General features: G+C 49.9%; 22 non-coding genes across 22 annotated transcripts; 11 read left to right on the top strand and 11 right to left on the bottom strand.

The window, feature by feature from the left end:
- Positions 1–554: 554 nt before the first annotated feature.
- Trnag-ccc (transfer RNA glycine (anticodon CCC)) lies at positions 555–626 on the bottom strand. Its single transcript has one exon. It is a non-coding gene; the product is annotated as a tRNA-Gly (tRNA).
- A 671-nt stretch (positions 627–1297) lies between these two features.
- On the top strand, positions 1298–1381 carry Trnal-uaa (transfer RNA leucine (anticodon UAA)). Its single transcript has one exon. It is a non-coding gene; the product is annotated as a tRNA-Leu (tRNA).
- A 1124-nt stretch (positions 1382–2505) lies between these two features.
- Positions 2506–2577, bottom strand: Trnag-ccc (transfer RNA glycine (anticodon CCC)). Its single transcript has one exon. It is a non-coding gene; the product is annotated as a tRNA-Gly (tRNA).
- Positions 2578–3248: 671 nt separating this feature from the next.
- Trnal-uaa (transfer RNA leucine (anticodon UAA)) lies at positions 3249–3332 on the top strand. The gene has a single exon. It is a non-coding gene; the product is annotated as a tRNA-Leu (tRNA).
- Positions 3333–4456: 1124 nt separating this feature from the next.
- On the bottom strand, positions 4457–4528 carry Trnag-ccc (transfer RNA glycine (anticodon CCC)). The gene has a single exon. It is a non-coding gene; the product is annotated as a tRNA-Gly (tRNA).
- Positions 4529–5199: 671 nt separating this feature from the next.
- Trnal-uaa (transfer RNA leucine (anticodon UAA)) lies at positions 5200–5283 on the top strand. Its single transcript has one exon. It is a non-coding gene; the product is annotated as a tRNA-Leu (tRNA).
- Positions 5284–6407: 1124 nt separating this feature from the next.
- Trnag-ccc (transfer RNA glycine (anticodon CCC)) lies at positions 6408–6479 on the bottom strand. Its single transcript has one exon. It is a non-coding gene; the product is annotated as a tRNA-Gly (tRNA).
- Positions 6480–7150: 671 nt separating this feature from the next.
- On the top strand, positions 7151–7234 carry Trnal-uaa (transfer RNA leucine (anticodon UAA)). Its single transcript has one exon. It is a non-coding gene; the product is annotated as a tRNA-Leu (tRNA).
- Positions 7235–8358: 1124 nt separating this feature from the next.
- Trnag-ccc (transfer RNA glycine (anticodon CCC)) lies at positions 8359–8430 on the bottom strand. Its single transcript has one exon. It is a non-coding gene; the product is annotated as a tRNA-Gly (tRNA).
- A 670-nt stretch (positions 8431–9100) lies between these two features.
- On the top strand, positions 9101–9184 carry Trnal-uaa (transfer RNA leucine (anticodon UAA)). The gene has a single exon. It is a non-coding gene; the product is annotated as a tRNA-Leu (tRNA).
- A 1124-nt stretch (positions 9185–10308) lies between these two features.
- Positions 10309–10380, bottom strand: Trnag-ccc (transfer RNA glycine (anticodon CCC)). Its single transcript has one exon. It is a non-coding gene; the product is annotated as a tRNA-Gly (tRNA).
- Positions 10381–11050: 670 nt separating this feature from the next.
- On the top strand, positions 11051–11134 carry Trnal-uaa (transfer RNA leucine (anticodon UAA)). The gene has a single exon. It is a non-coding gene; the product is annotated as a tRNA-Leu (tRNA).
- A 1124-nt stretch (positions 11135–12258) lies between these two features.
- On the bottom strand, positions 12259–12330 carry Trnag-ccc (transfer RNA glycine (anticodon CCC)). Its single transcript has one exon. It is a non-coding gene; the product is annotated as a tRNA-Gly (tRNA).
- Positions 12331–13001: 671 nt separating this feature from the next.
- Trnal-uaa (transfer RNA leucine (anticodon UAA)) lies at positions 13002–13085 on the top strand. The gene has a single exon. It is a non-coding gene; the product is annotated as a tRNA-Leu (tRNA).
- A 1124-nt stretch (positions 13086–14209) lies between these two features.
- Trnag-ccc (transfer RNA glycine (anticodon CCC)) lies at positions 14210–14281 on the bottom strand. Its single transcript has one exon. It is a non-coding gene; the product is annotated as a tRNA-Gly (tRNA).
- A 671-nt stretch (positions 14282–14952) lies between these two features.
- Positions 14953–15036, top strand: Trnal-uaa (transfer RNA leucine (anticodon UAA)). Its single transcript has one exon. It is a non-coding gene; the product is annotated as a tRNA-Leu (tRNA).
- A 1124-nt stretch (positions 15037–16160) lies between these two features.
- Trnag-ccc (transfer RNA glycine (anticodon CCC)) lies at positions 16161–16232 on the bottom strand. The gene has a single exon. It is a non-coding gene; the product is annotated as a tRNA-Gly (tRNA).
- Positions 16233–16903: 671 nt separating this feature from the next.
- On the top strand, positions 16904–16987 carry Trnal-uaa (transfer RNA leucine (anticodon UAA)). Its single transcript has one exon. It is a non-coding gene; the product is annotated as a tRNA-Leu (tRNA).
- Positions 16988–18111: 1124 nt separating this feature from the next.
- On the bottom strand, positions 18112–18183 carry Trnag-ccc (transfer RNA glycine (anticodon CCC)). The gene has a single exon. It is a non-coding gene; the product is annotated as a tRNA-Gly (tRNA).
- Positions 18184–18853: 670 nt separating this feature from the next.
- Trnal-uaa (transfer RNA leucine (anticodon UAA)) lies at positions 18854–18937 on the top strand. The gene has a single exon. It is a non-coding gene; the product is annotated as a tRNA-Leu (tRNA).
- Positions 18938–20060: 1123 nt separating this feature from the next.
- On the bottom strand, positions 20061–20132 carry Trnag-ccc (transfer RNA glycine (anticodon CCC)). Its single transcript has one exon. It is a non-coding gene; the product is annotated as a tRNA-Gly (tRNA).
- Positions 20133–20805: 673 nt separating this feature from the next.
- Positions 20806–20889, top strand: Trnal-uaa (transfer RNA leucine (anticodon UAA)). Its single transcript has one exon. It is a non-coding gene; the product is annotated as a tRNA-Leu (tRNA).
- Positions 20890–21841: the final 952 nt, after the last annotated feature.

Genomic DNA, 21841 nt, shown 5'->3' on the forward strand with positions numbered 1-21841 from the left:
GCACGTTTCGCGGCGTTGTCGATAACGGCCATACCACGCTGAGTGCAGCGGTTCTCGTCTGTTGATTGGAGTTAATAGCGGTTGGCCGTGTTTAGTACTTGGATGGGCGACCAGCTTGGAGCTCTACCTACATTTGGCTTCTTTCATTTTGCCTATTTACTTAGGTGTCGTCGCTGCTTAGCGATAATGATGCGGTCCAGCACGCTGACGCCACTCCTGCCTGTCGGTGCACTAAAGCGCGAATCTGTGGCCACAATAAAATGAAAGGTTCTGTCGTATGTTTGTCGGTTTTTGGTCTCTCGCAGTCGTTTCTCCCGCCTGCCCTCTACATATATGCCCATTTCCAAGCGTCAGCTCTCGCGTCAGCCGAGCAAAGTCGAGACAAGTCGACACATGGAGACACACGATGCTGTGAATCGAAATCCGGCGACTACCGCAATGGCGACACGGAGTGAGACGTGGGGCGAAGGAAAACTATTCGTACCACGACGGTTCTGTTTCGAGGATCGCGTTACGTTACTTGGAATAGCCCTAGAAGAAAAATGTACGTTTCGTGCGGTGGCCGGGAATCGAACCCGGATCAACTGCTTGGGTAGCAACCATGCTGACCGTTACACCACCACCGCCTTGCGTGCCGAGTCATTCACGCCGCGATGTATCGGCTACCCTCCTGCCACCAGAGGCCGAAGGCGAAGGCGCTGTAGGCGTTCAACGCCAGGGCAGAGGTTGGCACATCTGAACGCAGTGTGTAGGTGCTGCTAGCGTAAATAGAAGCACAACTGACAGCCGTTGGAAAACTGCCCTTTAATTTACAGCCGCATGTTATAAGAAATATCTAATGTGACGTACGTACAGACGATCCAGAGACGATTGAGCATAATTGTGCCAGTCCAGAAGTAGAAAGCGCCTAAGTATCACAATGTTAAGTTGGTTAGTTTGATCCTCGCCTGGAGCATATCATTAGCTTCCCCTGAGGGCGAAATACACAGCGTAGCCGTTGCTAGGGAACGGACTTTTATTGTCGTTCGTTGTTTTCTCCACGCCAATGTGAAAATTGATAGTTAGAGTTCTGCTCGTTCCACTTAAGGCCGAAGGCGTCGGAAAACAACGGTGCCAGGCACCATATTTAAGTTCCGGGTGCCGACAGTGAGGGTGGGGTGTTACCTCACATCTCACAACTCGTTTTAAATACTCTAAAAAAACGTATTTCCTTCACACAAAAAAAACAAGCAAATTTCGCAGTCAGGCCCTGGAGATGTTTATAGAAACGATGGCAGCAGTGTGTTTCCGCTCGCACGTCAGATTGGCCGAACGGTCTAAGGCGCCAGATTTAAGCTCTGGTTCCCGAAAGGGAGCGTGGGTTCGAACCCCACATCTGACAATGAATTTTAAATATTCCAAACCTACCCGTTTCCTTCGTGCGGGAAAGGAAGTAAATTTCGCGCAAACAGGTTGAAGAGATATTATCAGTGACGGCAGTGATTATGGCGCTTGCCCTGCACGTCTGATTGTCTGGCCGTCAGAAGGAACGGAAAGCTGATAGGAGGCATGGCTTTCAGCCAGGCAGCCCGGATTCGATTCCTGGTAGCCGAACATACTTTTGTTTGCTGAGTCTTGGCTAGTCTCACGGCGCTTACGTTTTCTTTGTGTTGTGCTTTTTGGGTCCAAGCATCAAGAAAGCAAAAGTCAACGAAAACAGATACGTGGTTAAATGTCTGGCAGGGCAGTAATGAAGGTGGATGAGCCGGTGGACCGGGTATTGGACTGGTGACGTGGCCGAATTGCATCGCTCCTCAGCTCAGTACGTTAGAGCGTCGTGCTGTGAACACAAAGGCCATGTATTCGATAGCACTAAGTGCCATTTCATTTTTCTCTCATAAAAGACAGTGCTTCCTCCAGCGAGACACTGCCAGGTAAATACCAAGTGATGTGCACAAGAAGCAAGACGTCTGCACGTTTCTCGGCGTTGTCGATAACGGCCATACCACGCTGAGTGCAGCGGTTCTCGTCTGTTGATTGGAGTTAATAGCGGTTGGCCGTGTTTAGTACTTGGATGGGCGACCAGCTTGGAGCTCTACCTACATTTGGCTTCTTTCATTTTGCCTATTTACTTAGGTGTCGTCGCTGCTTAGCGATAATGATGCGGTCCAGCACGCTGACGCCACTCCTGCCTGTCGGTGCACTAAAGCGCGAATCTGTGGCCACAATAAAAAGAAAGGTTCTGTCGTATGTTTGTCGGTTTTTGGTCTCTCGCAGTCGTTTCTCCCGCCTGCCCTCTACATATATGCCCATTTCCAAGCGTCAGCTCTCGCGTCAGCCGAGCAAAGTCGAGACAAGTCGACACATGGAGACACATGATGCTGTGAATCGAAATCCGGCGACTACCGCAATGGCGACACGGAGTGAGACGTGGGGCGAAGGAAAACTATTCGTACCACGACGGTTCTGTTTCGAAGATCGCGTTACGTTACGTGGAATAGCCCTAGAAGAAAAATGTACGTTTCGTGCGGTGGCCGGGAATCGAACCCGGATCAACTGCTTGGGAAGCAACCATGCTGACCGTTACACCACCACCGCCTTGCGTGCCGAGTCATTCACGCCGCGATGTATCGGCTACCCTCCTGCCACCAGAGGCCGAAGGCGAAGGCGCTGTAGGCGTTCAACGCCAGGGCAGAGGTTGGCACATCTGAACGCAGTGTGTAGGTGCTGCTAGCGTAAATAGAAGCACAACTGACAGCCGTTGGAAAACTGCCCTTTAATTTACAGCAGCATGATATAAGAAATATCTAATGTGACGTACGTACAGACGATCCAGAGACGATTGAGCATAATTGTGCCAGTCCAGAAGTAGAAAGCGCCTAAGTATCACAATGTTAAGTTGGTTAGTTTGATCCTCGCCTGGAGCATATCATTAGCTTCCCCTGAGGGCGAAATACACAGCGTAGCCGTTGCTAGGGAACGGACTTTTATTGTCGTTCGTTGTTTTCTCCACGCCAATGTGAAAATTGATAGTTAGAGTTCTGCTCGTTCCACTTAAGGCCGAAGGCGTCGGAAAACAACGGTGCCAGGCACCATATTTAAGTTGCGGGTGCCGACAGTGAGGGTGGGGTGTTACCTCACATCTCACAACTCGTTTTAAATACTCTAAAAAAACGTATTTCCTTCACACAAAAAAAACAAGCAAATTTCGCAGTCAGGCCCTGGAGATGTTTATAGAAACGATGGCAGGAGTGTGTTTCCGCTCGCACGTCAGATTGGCCGAACGGTCTAAGGCGCCAGATTTAAGCTCTGGTTCCCGAAAGGGAGCGTGGGTTCGAACCCCACATCTGACAATGAATTTTAAATATTCCAAACCTACCCGTTTCCTTCGTGCGGGAAAGGAAGTAAATTTCGCGCAAACAGGTTGAAGAGATATTATCAGTGACGGCAGTGATTATGGCGCTTGCCCTGCACGTCTGATTGTCTGGCCGTCAGAAGGAACGGAAAGCTGTTAGGAGGCATGGCTTTCAGCCAAGCAGCCCGGATTCGATTCCTGGTAGCCGAACATACTTTTGTTTGCTGAGTCTTGGCTAGTCTCACGGCGCTTACGTTTTCTTTGTGTTGTGCTTTTTGGGTCCAAGCATCAAGAAAGCAAAAGTCAACGAAAACAGATACGTGGTTAAATGTCTGGCAGGGCAGTAATGAAGGTGGATGAGCCGGTGGACCGGGTATTGGACTGGTGACGTGGCCGAATTGCATCGCTCCTCAGCTCAGTACGTTAGAGCGTCGTGCTGTGAACACAAAGGCCATGTATTCGATAGCACTAAGTGCCATTTCATTTTTCTCTCATAAAAGACAGTGCTTCCTCCAGCGAGACACTGCCAGGTAAATACCAAGTGATGTGCACAAGAAGCAAGACGTCTGCACGTTTCGCGGCGTTGTCGATAACGGCCATACCACGCTGAGTGCAGCGGTTCTCGTCTGTTGATTGGAGTTAATAGCGGTTGGCCGTGTTTAGTACTTGGATGGGCGACCAGCTTGGAGCTCTACCTACATTTGGCTTCTTTCATTTTGCCTATTTACTTAGGTGTCGTCGCTGCTTAGCGATAATGATGCGGTCCAGCACGCTGACGCCACTCCTGCCTGTCGGTGCACTAAAGCGCGAATCTGTGGCCACAATAAAATGAAAGGTTCTGTCGTATGTTTGTCGGTTTTTGGTCTCTCGCAGTCGTTTCTCCCGCCTGCCCTCTACATATATGCCCATTTCCAAGCGTCAGCTCTCGCGTCAGCCGAGCAAAGTCGAGACAAGTCGACACATGGAGACACACGATGCTGTGAATCGAAATCCGGCGACTACCGCAATGGCGACACGGAGTGAGACGTGGGGCGAAGGAAAACTATTCGTACCACGACGGTTCTGTTTCGAGGATCGCGTTACGTTACTTGGAATAGCCCTAGAAGAAAAATGTACGTTTCGTGCGGTGGCCGGGAATCGAACCCGGATCAACTGCTTGGGTAGCAACCATGCTGACCGTTACACCACCACCGCCTTGCGTGCCGAGTCATTCACGCCGCGATGTATCGGCTACCCTCCTGCCACCAGAGGCCGAAGGCGAAGGCGCTGTAGGCGTTCAACGCCAGGGCAGAGGTTGGCACATCTGAACGCAGTGTGTAGGTGCTGCTAGCGTAAATAGAAGCACAACTGACAGCCGTTGGAAAACTGCCCTTTAATTTACAGCCGCATGTTATAAGAAATATCTAATGTGACGTACGTACAGACGATCCAGAGACGATTGAGCATAATTGTGCCAGTCCAGAAGTAGAAAGCGCCTAAGTATCACAATGTTAAGTTGGTTAGTTTGATCCTCGCCTGGAGCATATCATTAGCTTCCCCTGAGGGCGAAATACACAGCGTAGCCGTTGCTAGGGAACGGACTTTTATTGTCGTTCGTTGTTTTCTCCACGCCAATGTGAAAATTGATAGTTAGAGTTCTGCTCGTTCCACTTAAGGCCGAAGGCGTCGGAAAACAACGGTGCCAGGCACCATATTTAAGTTGCGGGTGCCGACAGTGAGGGTAGGGTGTTACCTCACATCTCACAACTCGTTTTAAATACTCTAAAAAAACGTATTTCCTTCACACAAAAAAAACAAGCAAATTTCGCAGTCAGGCCCTGGAGATGTTTATAGAAACGATGGCAGCAGTGTGTTTCCGCTCGCACGTCAGATTGGCCGAACGGTCTAAGGCGCCAGATTTAAGCTCTGGTTCCCGAAAGGGAGCGTGGGTTCGAACCCCACATCTGACAATGAATTTTAAATATTCCAAACCTACCCGTTTCCTTCGTGCGGGAAAGGAAGTAAATTTCGCGCAAACAGGTTGAAGAGATATTATCAGTGACGGCAGTGATTATGGCGCTTGCCCTGCACGTCTGATTGTCTGGCCGTCAGAAGGAACGGAAAGCTGATAGGAGGCATGGCTTTCAGCCAGGCAGCCCGGATTCGATTCCTGGTAGCCGAACATACTTTTGTTTGCTGAGTCTTGGCTAGTCTCACGGCGCTTACGTTTTCTTTGTGTTGTGCTTTTTGGGTCCAAGCATCAAGAAAGCAAAAGTCAACGAAAACAGATACGTGGTTAAATGTCTGGCAGGGCAGTAATGAAGGTGGATGAGCCGGTGGACCGGGTATTGGACTGGTGACGTGGCCGAATTGCATCGCTCCTCAGCTCAGTACGTTAGAGCGTCGTGCTGTGAACACAAAGGCCATGTATTCGATAGCACTAAGTGCCATTTCATTTTTCTCTCATAAAAGACAGTGCTTCCTCCAGCGAGACACTGCCAGGTAAATACCAAGTGATGTGCACAAGAAGCAAGACGTCTGCACGTTTCGCGGCGTTGTCGATAACGGCCATACCACGCTGAGTGCAGCGGTTCTCGTCTGTTGATTGGAGTTAATAGCGGTTGGCCGTGTTTAGTACTTGGATGGGCGACCAGCTTGGAGCTCTACCTACATTTGGCTTCTTTCATTTTGCCTATTTACTTAGGTGTCGTCGCTGCTTAGCGATAATGATGCGGTCCAGCACGCTGACGCCACTTCTGCCTGTCGGTGCACTAAAGCGCGAATCTGTGGCCACAATAAAATGAAAGGTTCTGTCGTATGTTTGTCGGTTTTTGGTCTCTCGCAGTCGTTTCTCCCGCCTGCCCTCTACATATATGCCCATTTCCAAGCGTCAGCTCTCGCGTCAGCCGAGCAAAGTCGAGACAAGTCGACACATGGAGACACACGATGCTGTGAATCGAAATCCGGCGACTACCGCAATGGCGACACGGAGTGAGACGTGGGGCGAAGGAAAACTATTCGTACCACGACGGTTCTGTTTCGAGGATCGCGTTACGTTACTTGGAATAGCCCTAGAAGAAAAATGTACGTTTCGTGCGGTGGCCGGGAATCGAACCCGGATCAACTGCTTGGGTAGCAACCATGCTGACCGTTACACCACCACCGCCTTGCGTGCCGAGTCATTCACGCCGCGATGTATCAGCTACCCTCCTGCCACCAGAGGCCGAAGGCGAAGGCGCTGTAGGCGTTCAACGCCAGGGCAGAGGTTGGCACATCTGAACGCAGTGTGTAGGTGCTGCTAGCGTAAATAGAAGCACAACTGACAGCCGTTGGAAAACTGCCCTTTAATTTACAGCCGCATGTTATAAGAAATATCTAATGTGACGTACGTACAGACGATCCAGAGACGATTGAGCATAATTGTGCCAGTCCAGAAGTAGAAAGCGCCTAAGTATCACAATGTTAAGTTGGTTAGTTTGATCCTCGCCTGGAGCATATCATTAGCTTCCCCTGAGGGCGAAATACACAGCGTAGCCGTTGCTAGGGAACGGACTTTTATTGTCGTTCGTTGTTTTCTCCACGCCAATGTGAAAATTGATAGTTAGAGTTCTGCTCGTTCCACTTAAGGCCGAAGGCGTCGGAAAACAACGGTGCCAGGCACCATATTTAAGTTCCGGGTGCCGACAGTGAGGGTGGGGTGTTACCTCACATCTCACAACTCGTTTTAAATACTCTAAAAAAACGTATTTCCTTCACACAAAAAAAACAAGCAAATTTCGCAGTCAGGCCCTGGAGATGTTTATAGAAACGATGGCAGCAGTGTGTTTCCGCTCGCACGTCAGATTGGCCGAACGGTCTAAGGCGCCAGATTTAAGCTCTGGTTCCCGAAAGGGAGCGTGGGTTCGAACCCCACATCTGACAATGAATTTTAAATATTCCAAACCTACCCGTTTCCTTCGTGCGGGAAAGGAAGTAAATTTCGCGCAAACAGGTTGAAGAGATATTATCAGTGACGGCAGTGATTATGGCGCTTGCCCTGCACGTCTGATTGTCTGGCCGTCAGAAGGAACGGAAAGCTGATAGGAGGCATGGCTTTCAGCCAGGCAGCCCGGATTCGATTCCTGGTAGCCGAACATACTTTTGTTTGCTGAGTCTTGGCTAGTCTCACGGCGCTTACGTTTTCTTTGTGTTGTGCTTTTTGGGTCCAAGCATCAAGAAAGCAAAAGTCAACGAAAACAGATACGTGGTTAAATGTCTGGAAGGGCAGTAATGAAGGTGGATGAGCCGGTGGACCGGGTATTGGACTGGTGACGTGGCCGAATTGCATCGCTCCTCAGCTCAGTACGTTAGAGCGTCGTGCTGTGAACACAAAGGCCATGTATTCGATAGCACTAAGTGCCATTTCATTTTTCTCTCATAAAAGACAGTGCTTCCTCCAGCGAGACACTGCCAGGTAAATACCAAGTGATGTGCACAAGAAGCAAGACATCTGCACGTTTCGCGGCGTTGTCGATAACGGCCATACCACGCTGAGTGCAGCGGTTCTCGTCTGTTGATTGGAGTTAATAGCGGTTGGCCGTGTTTAGTACTTGGATGGGCGACCAGCTTGGAGCTCTACCTACATTTGGCTTCTTTCATTTTGCCTATTTACTTAGGTGTCGTCGCTGCTTAGCGATAATGATGCGGTCCAGCACGCTGACGCCACTCCTGCCTGTCGGTGCACTAAAGCGCGAATCTGTGGCCACAATAAAATGAAAGGTTCTGTCGTATGTATGTCGGTTTTTGGTCTCTCGCAGTCGTTTCTCCCGCCTGCCCTCTACATATATGCCCACTTCCAAGCGTCAGCTCTCGCGTCAGCCGAGCAAAGTCGAGACAAGTCGACACATGGAGACACACGATGCTGTGAATCGAAATCCGGCGACTACCGCAATGGCGACACAGAGTGAGACGTGGGGCGAAGGAAAACTATTCGTACCACGACGGTTCTGTTTCGAGGATCGCGTTACGTTACGTGGAATAGCCCTAGAAGAAAAATGTACATTTCGTGCGGTGGCCGGGAATCGAACCCGGATCAACTGCTTGGGAAGCAACCATGCTGACCGTTACACCACCACCGCCTTGTGTGCCGAGTCATTCACGCCGCGATGTATCGGCTACCCTCCTGCCACCAGAGGCCGAAGGCGAAGGCGCTGTAGGCGTTCAACGCCAGGGCAGAGGTTGGCACATCTGAACGCAGTGTGTAGGTGCTGCTAGCGTAAATAGAAGCACAACTGACAGCCGTTGGAAAACTGCCCTTTAATTTACAGCCGCATGATATAAGAAATATCTAATGTGACGTACGTACAGACGATCCAGAGGCGATTGAGCATAATTGTGCCAGTCCAGAAGTAGAAATCGCCTAAGTATCACAATGTTAAGTTGGTTAGTTTGATCCTCGCCTGGAGCATATCATTAGCTTCCCCTGAGGGCGAAATACACAGCGTAGCCGTTGCTAGGGAACGGACTTTTATTGTCGTTCGTTGTTTTCTCCACGCCAATGTGAAAATTGATAGTTAGAGTTCTGCTCGTTCCACTTAAGGCCGAAGGCGTCGGAAAACAACGGTGCCAGGCACCATATTTAAGTTCCGGGTGCCGACAGTGAGGGTGGGGTGTTACCTCACATCTCACAACTCGTTTTAAATACTCTAAAAAAACGTATTTCCTTCACACAAAAAAACAAGCAAATTTCGCAGTCAGGCCCTGGAGATGTTTATAGAAACGATGGCAGCAGTGTGTTTCCGCTAGCCCGTCAGATTGGCCGAACGGTCTAAGGCGCCAGATTTAAGCTCTGGTTCCCGAAAGGGAGCGTGGGTTCGAACCCCACATCTGACAATGAATTTTAAATATTCCAAACCTACCCGTTTCCTTCGTGCGGGAAAGGAAGTAAATTTCGCGCAAACAGGTTGAAGAGATATTATCAGTGACGGCAGTGATTATGGCGCTTGCCCTGCACGTCTGATTGTCTGGCCGTCAGAAGGAACGGAAAGCTGTTAGGAGGCATGGCTTTCAGCCAGGCAGCCCGGATTCGATTCCTGGTAGCCGAACATACTTTTGTTTGCTGAGTCTTGGCTAGTCTCACGGCGCTTACGTTTTCTTTGTGTTGTGCTTTTTGGGTCCAAGCATCAAGAAAGCAAAAGTCAACGAAAACAGATACGTGGTTAAATGTCTGGCAGGGCAGTAATGAAGGTGGATGAGCCGGTGGACCGGGTATTGGACTGGTGACGTGGCCGAATTGCATCGCTCCTCAGCTCAGTACGTTAGAGCGTCGTGCTGTGAACACAAAGGCCATGTATTCGATAGCACTAAGTGCCATTTCATTTTTCTCTCATAAAAGACAGTGCTTCCTCCAGCGAGACACTGCCAGGTAAATACCAAGTGATGTGCACAAGAAGCAAGACATCTGCACGTTTCGCGGCGTTGTCGATAACGGCCATACCACGCTGAGTGCAGCGGTTCTCGTCTGTTGATTGGAGTTAATAGCGGTTGGCCGTGTTTAGTACTTGGATGGGCGACCAGCTTGGAGCTCTACCTACATTTGGCTTCTTTCATTTTGCCTATTTACTTAGGTGTCGTCGCTGCTTAGCGATAATGATGCGGTCCAGCACGCTGACGCCACTCCTGCCTGTCGGTGCACTAAAGCGCGAATCTGTGGCCACAATAAAATGAAAGGTTCTGTCGTATGTATGTCGGTTTTTGGTCTCTCGCAGTCGTTTCTCCCGCCTGCCCTCTACATATATGCCCATTTCCAAGCGTCAGCTCTCGCGTCAGCCGAGCAAAGTCGAGACAAGTCGACACATGGAGACACACGATGCTGTGAATCGAAATCCGGCGACTACCGCAATGGCGACACGGAGTGAGACGTGGGGCGAAGGAAAACTATTCGTACCACGACGGTTCTGTTTCGAGGATCGCGTTACGTTACGTGGAATAGCCCTAGAAGAAAAATGTACATTTCGTGCGGTGGCCGGGAATCGAACCCGGATCAACTGCTTGGGAAGCAACCATGCTGACCGTTACACCACCACCGCCTTGTGTGCCGAGTCATTCACGCCGCGATGTATCGGCTACCCTCCTGCCACCAGAGGCCGAAGGCGAAGGCGCTGTAGGCGTTCAACGCCAGGGCAGAGGTTGGCACATCTGAACGCAGTGTGTAGGTGCTGCTAGCGTAAATAGAAGCACAACTGACAGCCGTTGGAAAACTGCCCTTTAATTTACAGCCGCATGATATAAGAAATATCTAATGTGACGTACGTACAGACGATCCAGAGACGATTGAGCATAATTGTGCCAGTCCAGAAGTAGAAATCGCCTAAGTATCACAATGTTAAGTTGGTTAGTTTGATCCTCGCCTGGAGCATATCATTAGCTTCCCCTGAGGGCGAAATACACAGCGTAGCCGCTGCTAGGGAACGGACTTTTATTGTCGTTCGTTGTTTTCTCCACGCCAATGTGAAAATTGATAGTTAGAGTTCTGCTCGTTCCACTTAAGGCCGAAGGCGTCGGAAAACAACGGTGCCAGGCACCATATTTAAGTTCCGGGTGCCGACAGTGAGGGTGGGGTGTTACCTCACATCTCACAACTCGTTTTAAATACTCTAAAAAAACGTATTTCCTTCACACAAAAAAACAAGCAAATTTCGCAGTCAGGCCCTGGAGATGTTTATAGAAACGATGGCAGCAGTGTGTTTCCGCTAGCCCGTCAGATTGGCCGAACGGTCTAAGGCGCCAGATTTAAGCTCTGGTTCCCGAAAGGGAGCGTGGGTTCGAACCCCACATCTGACAATGAATTTTAAATATTCCAAACCTACCCGTTTCCTTCGTGCGGGAAAGGAAGTAAATTTCGCGCAAACAGGTTGAAGAGATATTATCAGTGACGGCAGTGATTATGGCGCTTGCCCTGCACGTCTGATTGTCTGGCCGTCAGAAGGAACGGAAAGCTGTTAGGAGGCATGGCTTTCAGCCAGGCAGCCCGGATTCGATTCCTGGTAGCCGAACATACTTTTGTTTGCTGAGTCTTGGCTAGTCTCACGGCGCTTACGTTTTCTTTGTGTTGTGCTTTTTGGGTCCAAGCATCAAGAAAGCAAAAGTCAACGAAAACAGATACGTGGTTAAATGTCTGGCAGGGCAGTAATGAAGGTGGATGAGCCGGTGGACCGGGTATTGGACTGGTGACGTGGCCGAATTGCATCGCTCCTCAGCTCAGTACGTTAGAGCGTCGTGCTGTGAACACAAAGGCCATGTATTCGATAGCACTAAGTGCCATTTCATTTTTCTCTCATAAAAGACAGTGCTTCCTCCAGCGAGACACTGCCAGGTAAATACCAAGTGATGTGCACAAGAAGCAAGACGTCTGCACGTTTCTCGGCGTTGTCGATAACGGCCATACCACGCTGAGTGCAGCGGTTCTCGTCTGTTGATTGGAGTTAATAGCGGTTGGCCGTGTTTAGTACTTGGATGGGCGACCAGCTTGGAGCTCTACCTACATTTGGCTTCTTTCATTTTGCCTATTTACTTAGGTGTCGTCGCTGCTTAGCGATAATGATGCGGTCCAGCACGCTGACGCCACTCCTGCCTGTCGGTGCACTAAAGCGCGAATCTGTGGCCACAATAAAAAGAAAGGTTCTGTCGTATGTTTGTCGGTTTTTGGTCTCTCGCAGTCGTTTCTCCCGCCTGCCCTCTACATATATGCCCATTTCCAAGCGTCAGCTCTCGCGTCAGCCGAGCAAAGTCGAGACAAGTCGACACATGGAGACACATGATGCTGTGAATCGAAATCCGGCGACTACCGCAATGGCGACACGGAGTGAGACGTGGGGCGAAGGAAAACTATTCGTACCACGACGGTTCTGTTTCGAAGATCGCGTTACGTTACGTGGAATAGCCCTAGAAGAAAAATGTACGTTTCGTGCGGTGGCCGGGAATCGAACCCGGATCAACTGCTTGGGAAGCAACCATGCTGACCGTTACACCACCACCGCCTTGCGTGCCGAGTCATTCACGCCGCGATGTATCGGCTACCCTCCTGCCACCAGAGGCCGAAGGCGAAGGCGCTGTAGGCGTTCAACGCCAGGGCAGAGGTTGGCACATCTGAACGCAGTGTGTAGGTGCTGCTAGCGTAAATAGAAGCACAACTGACAGCCGTTGGAAAACTGCCCTTTAATTTACAGCAGCATGATATAAGAAATATCTAATGTGACGTACGTACAGACGATCCAGAGACGATTGAGCATAATTGTGCCAGTCCAGAAGTAGAAAGCGCCTAAGTATCACAATGTTAAGTTGGTTAGTTTGATCCTCGCCTGGAGCATATCATTAGCTTCCCCTGAGGGCGAAATACACAGCGTAGCCGTTGCTAGGGAACGGACTTTTATTGTCGTTCGTTGTTTTCTCCACGCCAATGTGAAAATTGATAGTTAGAGTTCTGCTCGTTCCACTTAAGGCCGAAGGCGTCGGAAAACAACGGTGCCAGGCACCATATTTAAGTTGCGGGTGCCGACAGTGAGGGTGGGGTGTTACCTCACATCTCACAACTCGTTTTAAATACTCTAAAAAAACGTATTTCCTTCACACAAAAAAAACAAGCAAATTTCGCAGTCAGGCCCTGGAGATGTTTATAGAAACGATGGCAGGAGTGTGTTTCCGCTCGCACGTCAGATTGGCCGAACGGTCTAAGGCGCCAGATTTAAGCTCTGGTTCCCGAAAGGGAGCGTGGGTTCGAACCCCACATCTGACAATGAATTTTAAATATTCCAAACCTACCCGTTTCCTTCGTGCGGGAAAGGAAGTAAATTTCGCGCAAACAGGTTGAAGAGATATTATCAGTGACGGCAGTGATTATGGCGCTTGCCCTGCACGTCTGATTGTCTGGCCGTCAGAAGGAACGGAAAGCTGTTAGGAGGCATGGCTTTCAGCCAAGCAGCCCGGATTCGATTCCTGGTAGCCGAACATACTTTTGTTTGCTGAGTCTTGGCTAGTCTCACGGCGCTTACGTTTTCTTTGTGTTGTGCTTTTTGGGTCCAAGCATCAAGAAAGCAAAAGTCAACGAAAACAGATACGTGGTTAAATGTCTGGCAGGGCAGTAATGAAGGTGGATGAGCCGGTGGACCGGGTATTGGACTGGTGACGTGGCCGAATTGCATCGCTCCTCAGCTCAGTACGTTAGAGCGTCGTGCTGTGAACACAAAGGCCATGTATTCGATAGCACTAAGTGCCATTTCATTTTTCTCTCATAAAAGACAGTGCTTCCTCCAGCGAGACACTGCCAGGTAAATACCAAGTGATGTGCACAAGAAGCAAGACGTCTGCACGTTTCGCGGCGTTGTCGATAACGGCCATACCACGCTGAGTGCAGCGGTTCTCGTCTGTTGATTGGAGTTAATAGCGGTTGGCCGTGTTTAGTACTTGGATGGGCGACCAGCTTGGAGCTCTACCTACATTTGGCTTCTTTCATTTTGCCTATTTACTTAGGTGTCGTCGCTGCTTAGCGATAATGATGCGGTCCAGCACGCTGACGCCACTCCTGCCTGTCGGTGCACTAAAGCGCGAATCTGTGGCCACAATAAAATGAAAGGTTCTGTCGTATGTTTGTCGGTTTTTGGTCTCTCGCAGTCGTTTCTCCCGCCTGCCCTCTACATATATGCCCATTTCCAAGCGTCAGCTCTCGCGTCAGCCGAGCAAAGTCGAGACAAGTCGACACATGGAGACACACGATGCTGTGAATCGAAATCCGGCGACTACCGCAATGGCGACACGGAGTGAGACGTGGGGCGAAGGAAAACTATTCGTACCACGACGGTTCTGTTTCGAGGATCGCGTTACGTTACTTGGAATAGCCCTAGAAGAAAAATGTACGTTTCGTGCGGTGGCCGGGAATCGAACCCGGATCAACTGCTTGGGTAGCAACCATGCTGACCGTTACACCACCACCGCCTTGCGTGCCGAGTCATTCACGCCGCGATGTATCGGCTACCCTCCTGCCACCAGAGGCCGAAGGCGAAGGCGCTGTAGGCGTTCAACGCCAGGGCAGAGGTTGGCACATCTGAACGCAGTGTGTAGGTGCTGCTAGCGTAAATAGAAGCACAACTGACAGCCGTTGGAAAACTGCCCTTTAATTTACAGCCGCATGTTATAAGAAATATCTAATGTGACGTACGTACAGACGATCCAGAGACGATTGAGCATAATTGTGCCAGTCCAGAAGTAGAAAGCGCCTAAGTATCACAATGTTAAGTTGGTTAGTTTGATCCTCGCCTGGAGCATATCATTAGCTTCCCCTGAGGGCGAAATACACAGGGTAGCCGTTGCTAGGGAACGGACTTTTATTGTCGTTCGTTGTTTTCTCCACGCCAATGTGAAAATTGATAGTTAGAGTTCTGCTCGTTCCACTTAAGGCCGAAGGCGTCGGAAAACAACGGTGCCAGGCACCATATTTAAGTTGCGGGTGCCGACAGTGAGGGTGGGGTGTTACCTCACATCTCACAACTCGTTTTAAATACTCTAAAAAAACGTATTTCCTTCACACAAAAAAAACAAGCAAATTTCGCAGTCAGGCCCTGGAGATGTTTATAGAAACGATGGCAGCAGTGTGTTTCCGCTCGCACGTCAGATTGGCCGAACGGTCTAAGGCGCCAGATTTAAGCTCTGGTTCCCGAAAGGGAGCGTGGGTTCGAACCCCACATCTGACAATGAATTTTAAATATTCCAAACCTACCCGTTTCCTTCGTGCGGGAAAGGAAGTAAATTTCGCGCAAACAGGTTGAAGAGATATTATCAGTGACGGCAGTGATTATGGCGCTTGCCCTGCACGTCTGATTGTCTGGCCGTCAGAAGGAACGGAAAGCTGATAGGAGGCATGGCTTTCAGCCAGGCAGCCCGGATTCGATTCCTGGTAGCCGAACATACTTTTGTTTGCTGAGTCTTGGCTAGTCTCACGGCGCTTACGTTTTCTTTGTGTTGTGCTTTTTGGGTCCAAGCATCAAGAAAGCAAAAGTCAACGAAAACAGATACGTGGTTAAATGTCTGGCAGGGCAGTAATGAAGGTGGATGAGCCGGTGGACCGGGTATTGGACTGGTGACGTGGCCGAATTGCATCGCTCCTCAGCTCAGTACGTTAGAGCGTCGTGCTGTGAACACAAAGGCCATGTATTCGATAGCACTAAGTGCCATTTCATTTTTCTCTCATAAAAGACAGTGCTTCCTCCAGCGAGACACTGCCAGGTAAATACCAAGTGATGTGCACAAGAAGCAAGACGTCTGCACGTTTCGCGGCGTTGTCGATAACGGCCATACCACGCTGAGTGCAGCGGTTCTCGTCTGTTGATTGGAGTTAATAGCGGTTGGCCGTGTTTAGTACTTGGATGGGCGACCAGCTTGGAGCTCTACCTACATTTGGCTTCTTTCATTTTGCCTATTTACTTAGGTGTCGTCGCTGCTTAGCGATAATGATGCGGTCCAGCACGCTGACGCCACTTCTGCCTGTCGGTGCACTAAAGCGCGAATCTGTGGCCACAATAAAATGAAAGGTTCTGTCGTATGTTTGTCGGTTTTTGGTCTCTCGCAGTCGTTTCTCCCGCCTGCCCTCTACATATATGCCCATTTCCAAGCGTCAGCTCTCGCGTCAGCCGAGCAAAGTCGAGACAAGTCGACACATGGAGACACACGATGCTGTGAATCGAAATCCGGCGACTACCGCAATGGCGACACGGAGTGAGACGTGGGGCGAAGGAAAACTATTCGTACCACGACGGTTCTGTTTCGAGGATCGCGTTACGTTACTTGGAATAGCCCTAGAAGAAAAATGTACGTTTCGTGCGGTGGCCGGGAATCGAACCCGGATCAACTGCTTGGGTAGCAACCATGCTGACCGTTACACCACCACCGCCTTGCGTGCCGAGTCATTCACGCCGCGATGTATCAGCTACCCTCCTGCCACCAGAGGCCGAAGGCGAAGGCGCTGTAGGCGTTCAACGCCAGGGCAGAGGTTGGCACATCTGAACGCAGTGTGTAGGTGCTGCTAGCGTAAATAGAAGCACAACTGACAGCCGTTGGAAAACTGCCCTTTAATTTACAGCCGCATGTTATAAGAAATATCTAATGTGACGTACGTACAGACGATCCAGAGACGATTGAGCATAATTGTGCCAGTCCAGAAGTAGAAAGCGCCTAAGTATCACAATGTTAAGTTGGTTAGTTTGATCCTCGCCTGGAGCATATCATTAGCTTCCCCTGAGGGCGAAATACACAGCGTAGCCGTTGCTAGGGAACGGACTTTTATTGTCGTTCGTTGTTTTCTCCACGCCAATGTGAAAATTGATAGTTAGAGTTCTGCTCGTTCCACTTAAGGCCGAAGGCGTCGGAAAACAACGGTGCCAGGCACCATATTTAAGTTCCGGGTGCCGACAGTGAGGGTGGGGTGTTACCTCACATCTCACAACTCGTTTTAAATACTCTAAAAAAACGTATTTCCTTCACACAAAAAAAACAAGCAAATTTCGCAGTCAGGCCCTGGAGATGTTTATAGAAACGATGGCAGCAGTGTGTTTCCGCTCGCACGTCAGATTGGCCGAACGGTCTAAGGCGCCAGATTTAAGCTCTGGTTCCCGAAAGGGAGCGTGGGTTCGAACCCCACATCTGACAATGAATTTTAAATATTCCAAACCTACCCGTTTCCTTCGTGCGGGAAAGGAAGTAAATTTCGCGCAAACAGGTTGAAGAGATATTATCAGTGACGGCAGTGATTATGGCGCTTGCCCTGCACGTCTGATTGTCTGGCCGTCAGAAGGAACGGAAAGCTGATAGGAGGCATGGCTTTCAGCCAGGCAGCCCGGATTCGATTCCTGGTAGCCGAACATACTTTTGTTTGCTGAGTCTTGGCTAGTCTCACGGCGCTTACGTTTTCTTTGTGTTGTGCTTTTTGGGTCCAAGCATCAAGAAAGCAAAAGTCAACGAAAACAGATACGTGGTTAAATGTCTGGCAGGGCAGTAATGAAGGTGGATGAGCCGGTGGACCGGGTATTGGACTGGTGACGTGGCCGAATTGCATCGCTCCTCAGCTCAGTACGTTAGAGCGTCGTGCTGTGAACACAAAGGCCATGTATTCGATAGCACTAAGTGCCATTTCATTTTTCTCTCATAAAAGACAGTGCTTCCTCCAGCGAGACACTGCCAGGTAAATACCAAGTGATGTGCACAAGAAGCAAGACGTCTGCACGTTTCGCGGCGTTGTCGATAACGGCCATACCACGCTGAGTGCAGCGGTTCTCGTCTGTTGATTGGAGTTAATAGCGGTTGGCCGTGTTTAGTACTTGGATGGGCGACCAGCTTGGAGCTCTACCTACATTTGGCTTCTTTCATTTTGCCTATTTACTTAGGTGTCGTCGCTGCTTAGCGATAATGATGCGGTCCAGCACGCTGACGCCACTCCTGCCTGTCGGTGCACTAAAGCGCGAATCTGTGGCCACAATAAAATGAAAGGTTCTGTCGTATGTATGTCGGTTTTTGGTCTCTCGCAGTCGTTTCTCCCGCCTGCCCTCTACATATATGCCCACTTCCAAGCGTCAGCTCTCGCGTCAGCCGAGCAAAGTCGAGACAAGTCGACACATGGAGACACACGATGCTGTGAATCGAAATCCGGCGACTACCGCAATGGCGACACGGAGTGAGACGTGGGGCGAAGGAAAACTATTCGTACCACGACGGTTCTGTTTCGAGGATCGCGTTACGTTACGTGGAATAGCCCTAGAAGAAAAATGTACATTTCGTGCGGTGGCCGGGAATCGAACCCGGATCAACTGCTTGGGAAGCAACCATGCTGACCGTTACACCACCACCGCCTTGTGTGCCGAGTCATTCACGCCGCGATGTATCGGCTACCCTCCTGCCACCAGAGGCCGAAGGCGAAGGCGCTGTAGGCGTTCAACGCCAGGGCAGAGGTTGGCACATCTGAACGCAGTGTGTAGGTGCTGCTAGCGTAAATAGAAGCACAACTGACAGCCGTTGGAAAACTGCCCTTTAATTTACAGCCGCATGATATAAGAAATATCTAATGTGACGTACGTACAGACGATCCAGAGACGATTGAGCATAATTGTGCCAGTCCAGAAGTAGAAATCGCCTAAGTATCACAATGTTAAGTTGGTTAGTTTGATCCTCGCCTGGAGCATATCATTAGCTTCCCCTGAGGGCGAAATACACAGCGTAGCCGTTGCTAGGGAACGGACTTTTATTGTCGTTCGTTGTTTTCTCCACGCCAATGTGAAAATTGATAGTTAGAGTTCTGCTCGTTCCACTTAAGGCCGAAGGCGTCGGAAAACAACGGTGCCAGGCACCATATTTAAGTTCCGGGTGCCGACAGTGAGGGTGGGGTGTTACCTCACATCTCACAACTCGTTTTAAATACTCTAAAAAAACGTATTTCCTTCACACAAAAAAACAAGCAAATTTCGCAGTCAGGCCCTGGAGATGTTTATAGAAACGATGGCAGCAGTGTGTTTCCGCTAGCCCGTCAGATTGGCCGAACGGTCTAAGGCGCCAGATTTAAGCTCTGGTTCCCGAAAGGGAGCGTGGGTTCGAACCCCACATCTGACAATGAATTTTAAATATTCCAAACCTACCCGTTTCCTTCGTGCGGGAAAGGAAGTAAATTTCGCGCAAACAGGTTGAAGAGATATTATCAGTGACGGCAGTGATTATGGCGCTTGCCCTGCACGTCTGATTGTCTGGCCGTCAGAAGGAACGGAAAGCTGTTAGGAGGCATGGCTTTCAGCCAGGCAGCCCGGATTCGATTCCTGGTAGCCGAACATACTTTTGTTTGCTGAGTCTTGGCTAGTCTCACGGCGCTTACGTTTTCTTTGTGTTGTGCTTTTTGGGTCCAAGCATCAAGAAAGCAAAAGTCAACGAAAACAGATACGTGGTTAAATGTCTGGCAGGGCAGTAATGAAGGTGGATGAGCCGGTGGACCGGGTATTGGACTGGTGACGTGGCCGAATTGCATCGCTCCTCAGCTCAGTACGTTAGAGCGTCGTGCTGTGAACACAAAGGCCATGTATTCGATAGCACTAAGTGCCATTTCATTTTTCTCTCATAAAAGACAGTGCTTCCTCCAGCGAGACACTGCCAGGTAAATACCAAGTGATGTGCACAAGAAGCAAGACGTCTGCACGTTTCGCGGCGTTGTCGATAACGGCCATACCACGCTGAGTGCAGCGGTTCTCGTCTGTTGATTGGAGTTAATAGCGGTTGGCCGTGTTTAGTACTTGGATGGGCGACCAGCTTGGAGCTCTACCTACATTTGGCTTCTTTCATTTTGCCTATTTACTTAGGTGTCGTCGCTGCTTAGCGATAATGATGCGGTCCAGCACGCTGACGCCACTCCTGCCTGTCGGTGCACTAAAGCGCGAATCTGTGGCCACAATAAAATGAAAGGTTCTGTCGTATGTTTGTCGGTTTTTGGTCTCTCGCAGTCGTTTCTCCCGCCTGCCCTCTACATATATGCCCATTTCCAAGCGTCAGCTCTCGCGTCAGCCGAGCAAAGTCGAGACAAGTCGACACATGGAGACACACGATGCTGTGAATCGAAATCCGGCGACTACCGCAATGGCGACACGGAGTGAGCGTGGGGCGAAGGAAAACTATTCGTACCACGACGGTTCTGTTTCGAGGATCGCGTTACGTTACGTGGAATAGCCCTAGAAGAAAAATGTACGTTTCGTGCGGTGGCCGGGAATCGAACCCGGACCAACTGCTTGGGAAGCAACCATGCTGACCGTTACACCACCACCGCCTTGCGTGCCGAGTCATTCACGCCGCGATGTATCGGCTACCCTCCTGCCACCAGAGGCCGAAGGCGAAGGCGCTGTAGGCGTTCAACGCCAGGGCAGAGGTTGGCACATCTGAACGCAGTGTGTAGGTGCTGCTAGCGTAAATAGAAGCACAACTGACAGCCGTTGGAAAACTGCCCTTTAATTTACAGCAGCATGATATAAGAAATATCTAATGTGACGTACGTACAGACGATCCAGAGACGATTGAGCATAATTGTGCCAGTCCAGAAGTAGAAAGCGCCTAAGTATCACAATGTTAAGTTGGTTAGTTTGATCCTCGCCTGGAGCATATCATTAGCTTCCCCTGAGGGCGAAATACACAGCGTAGCCGTTGCTAGGGAACGGACTTTTATTGTCGTTCGTTGTTTTCTCCACGCCAATGTGAAAATTGATAGTTAGAGTTCTGCTCGTTCCACTTAAGGCCGAAGGCGTCGGAAAACAACGGTGCCAGGCACCATATTTAAGTTGCGGGTGCCGACAGTGAGGGTGGGGTGTTACCTCACATCTCACAACTCGTTTTAAATACTCTAAAAAAACGTATTTCCTTCACACAAAAAAAAAACAAGCAAATTTCGCAGTCAGGCCCTGGAGATGTTTATAGAAACGATGGCAGCAGTGTGTTTCCGCTCGCACGTCAGATTGGCCGAACGGTCTAAGGCGCCAGATTTAAGCTCTGGTTCCCGAAAGGGAGCGTGGGTTCGAACCCCACATCTGACAATGAATTTTAAATATTCCAAACCTACCCGTTTCCTTCGTGCGGGAAAGGAAGTAAATTTTGCGCAAACAGGTTGAAGAGATATTATCAGTGACGGCAGTGATTATGGCGCTTGCCCTGCACGTCTGATTGTCTGGCCGTCAGAAGGAACGGAAAGCTGTTAGGAGGCATGGCTTTCAGCCAGGCAGCCCGGATTCGATTCCTGGTAGCCGAACATACTTTTGTTTGCTGAGTCTTGGCTAGTCTCACGGCGCTTACGTTTTCTTTGTGTTGTGCTTTTTGGGTCCAAGCATCAAGAAAGCAAAAGTCAACGAAAACAGATACGTGGTTAAATGTCTGGCAGGGCAGTAATGAAGGTGGATGAGCCGGTGGACCGGGTATTGGACTGGTGACGTGGCCGAATTGCATCGCTCCTCAGCTCAGTACGTTAGAGCGTCGTGCTGTGAACACAAAGGCCATGTATTCGATAGCACTAAGTGCCATTTCATTTTTCTCTCATAAAAGACAGTGCTTCCTCCAGCGAGACACTGCCAGGTAAATACCAAGTGATGTGCACAAGAAGCAAGACGTCTGCACGTTTCGCGGCGTTGTCGATAACGGCCATACCACGCTGAGTGCAGCGGTTCTCGTCTGTTGATTGGAGTTAATAGCGGTTGGCCGTGTTTAGTACTTGGATGGGCGACCAGCTTGGAGCTCTACCTACATTTGGCTTCTTTCATTTTGCCTATTTACTTAGGTGTCGTCGCTGCTTAGCGATAATGATGCGGTCCAGCACGCTGACGCCACTCCTGCCTGTCGGTGCACTAAAGCGCGAATCTGTGGCCACAATAAAATGAAAGGTTCTGTCGTATGTTTGTCGGTTTTTGGTCTCTCGCAGTCGTTTCTCCCGCCTGCCCTCTACATATATGCCCATTTCCAAGCGTCAGCTCTCGCGTCAGCCGAGCAAAGTCGAGA

The sequence above is a fragment of the Schistocerca gregaria genome, chromosome 2, assembly GCF_023897955.1.
Source record: "Schistocerca gregaria isolate iqSchGreg1 chromosome 2, iqSchGreg1.2, whole genome shotgun sequence".
In the NCBI taxonomy this organism is placed as follows: domain Eukaryota; kingdom Metazoa; phylum Arthropoda; class Insecta; order Orthoptera; family Acrididae; genus Schistocerca; species Schistocerca gregaria.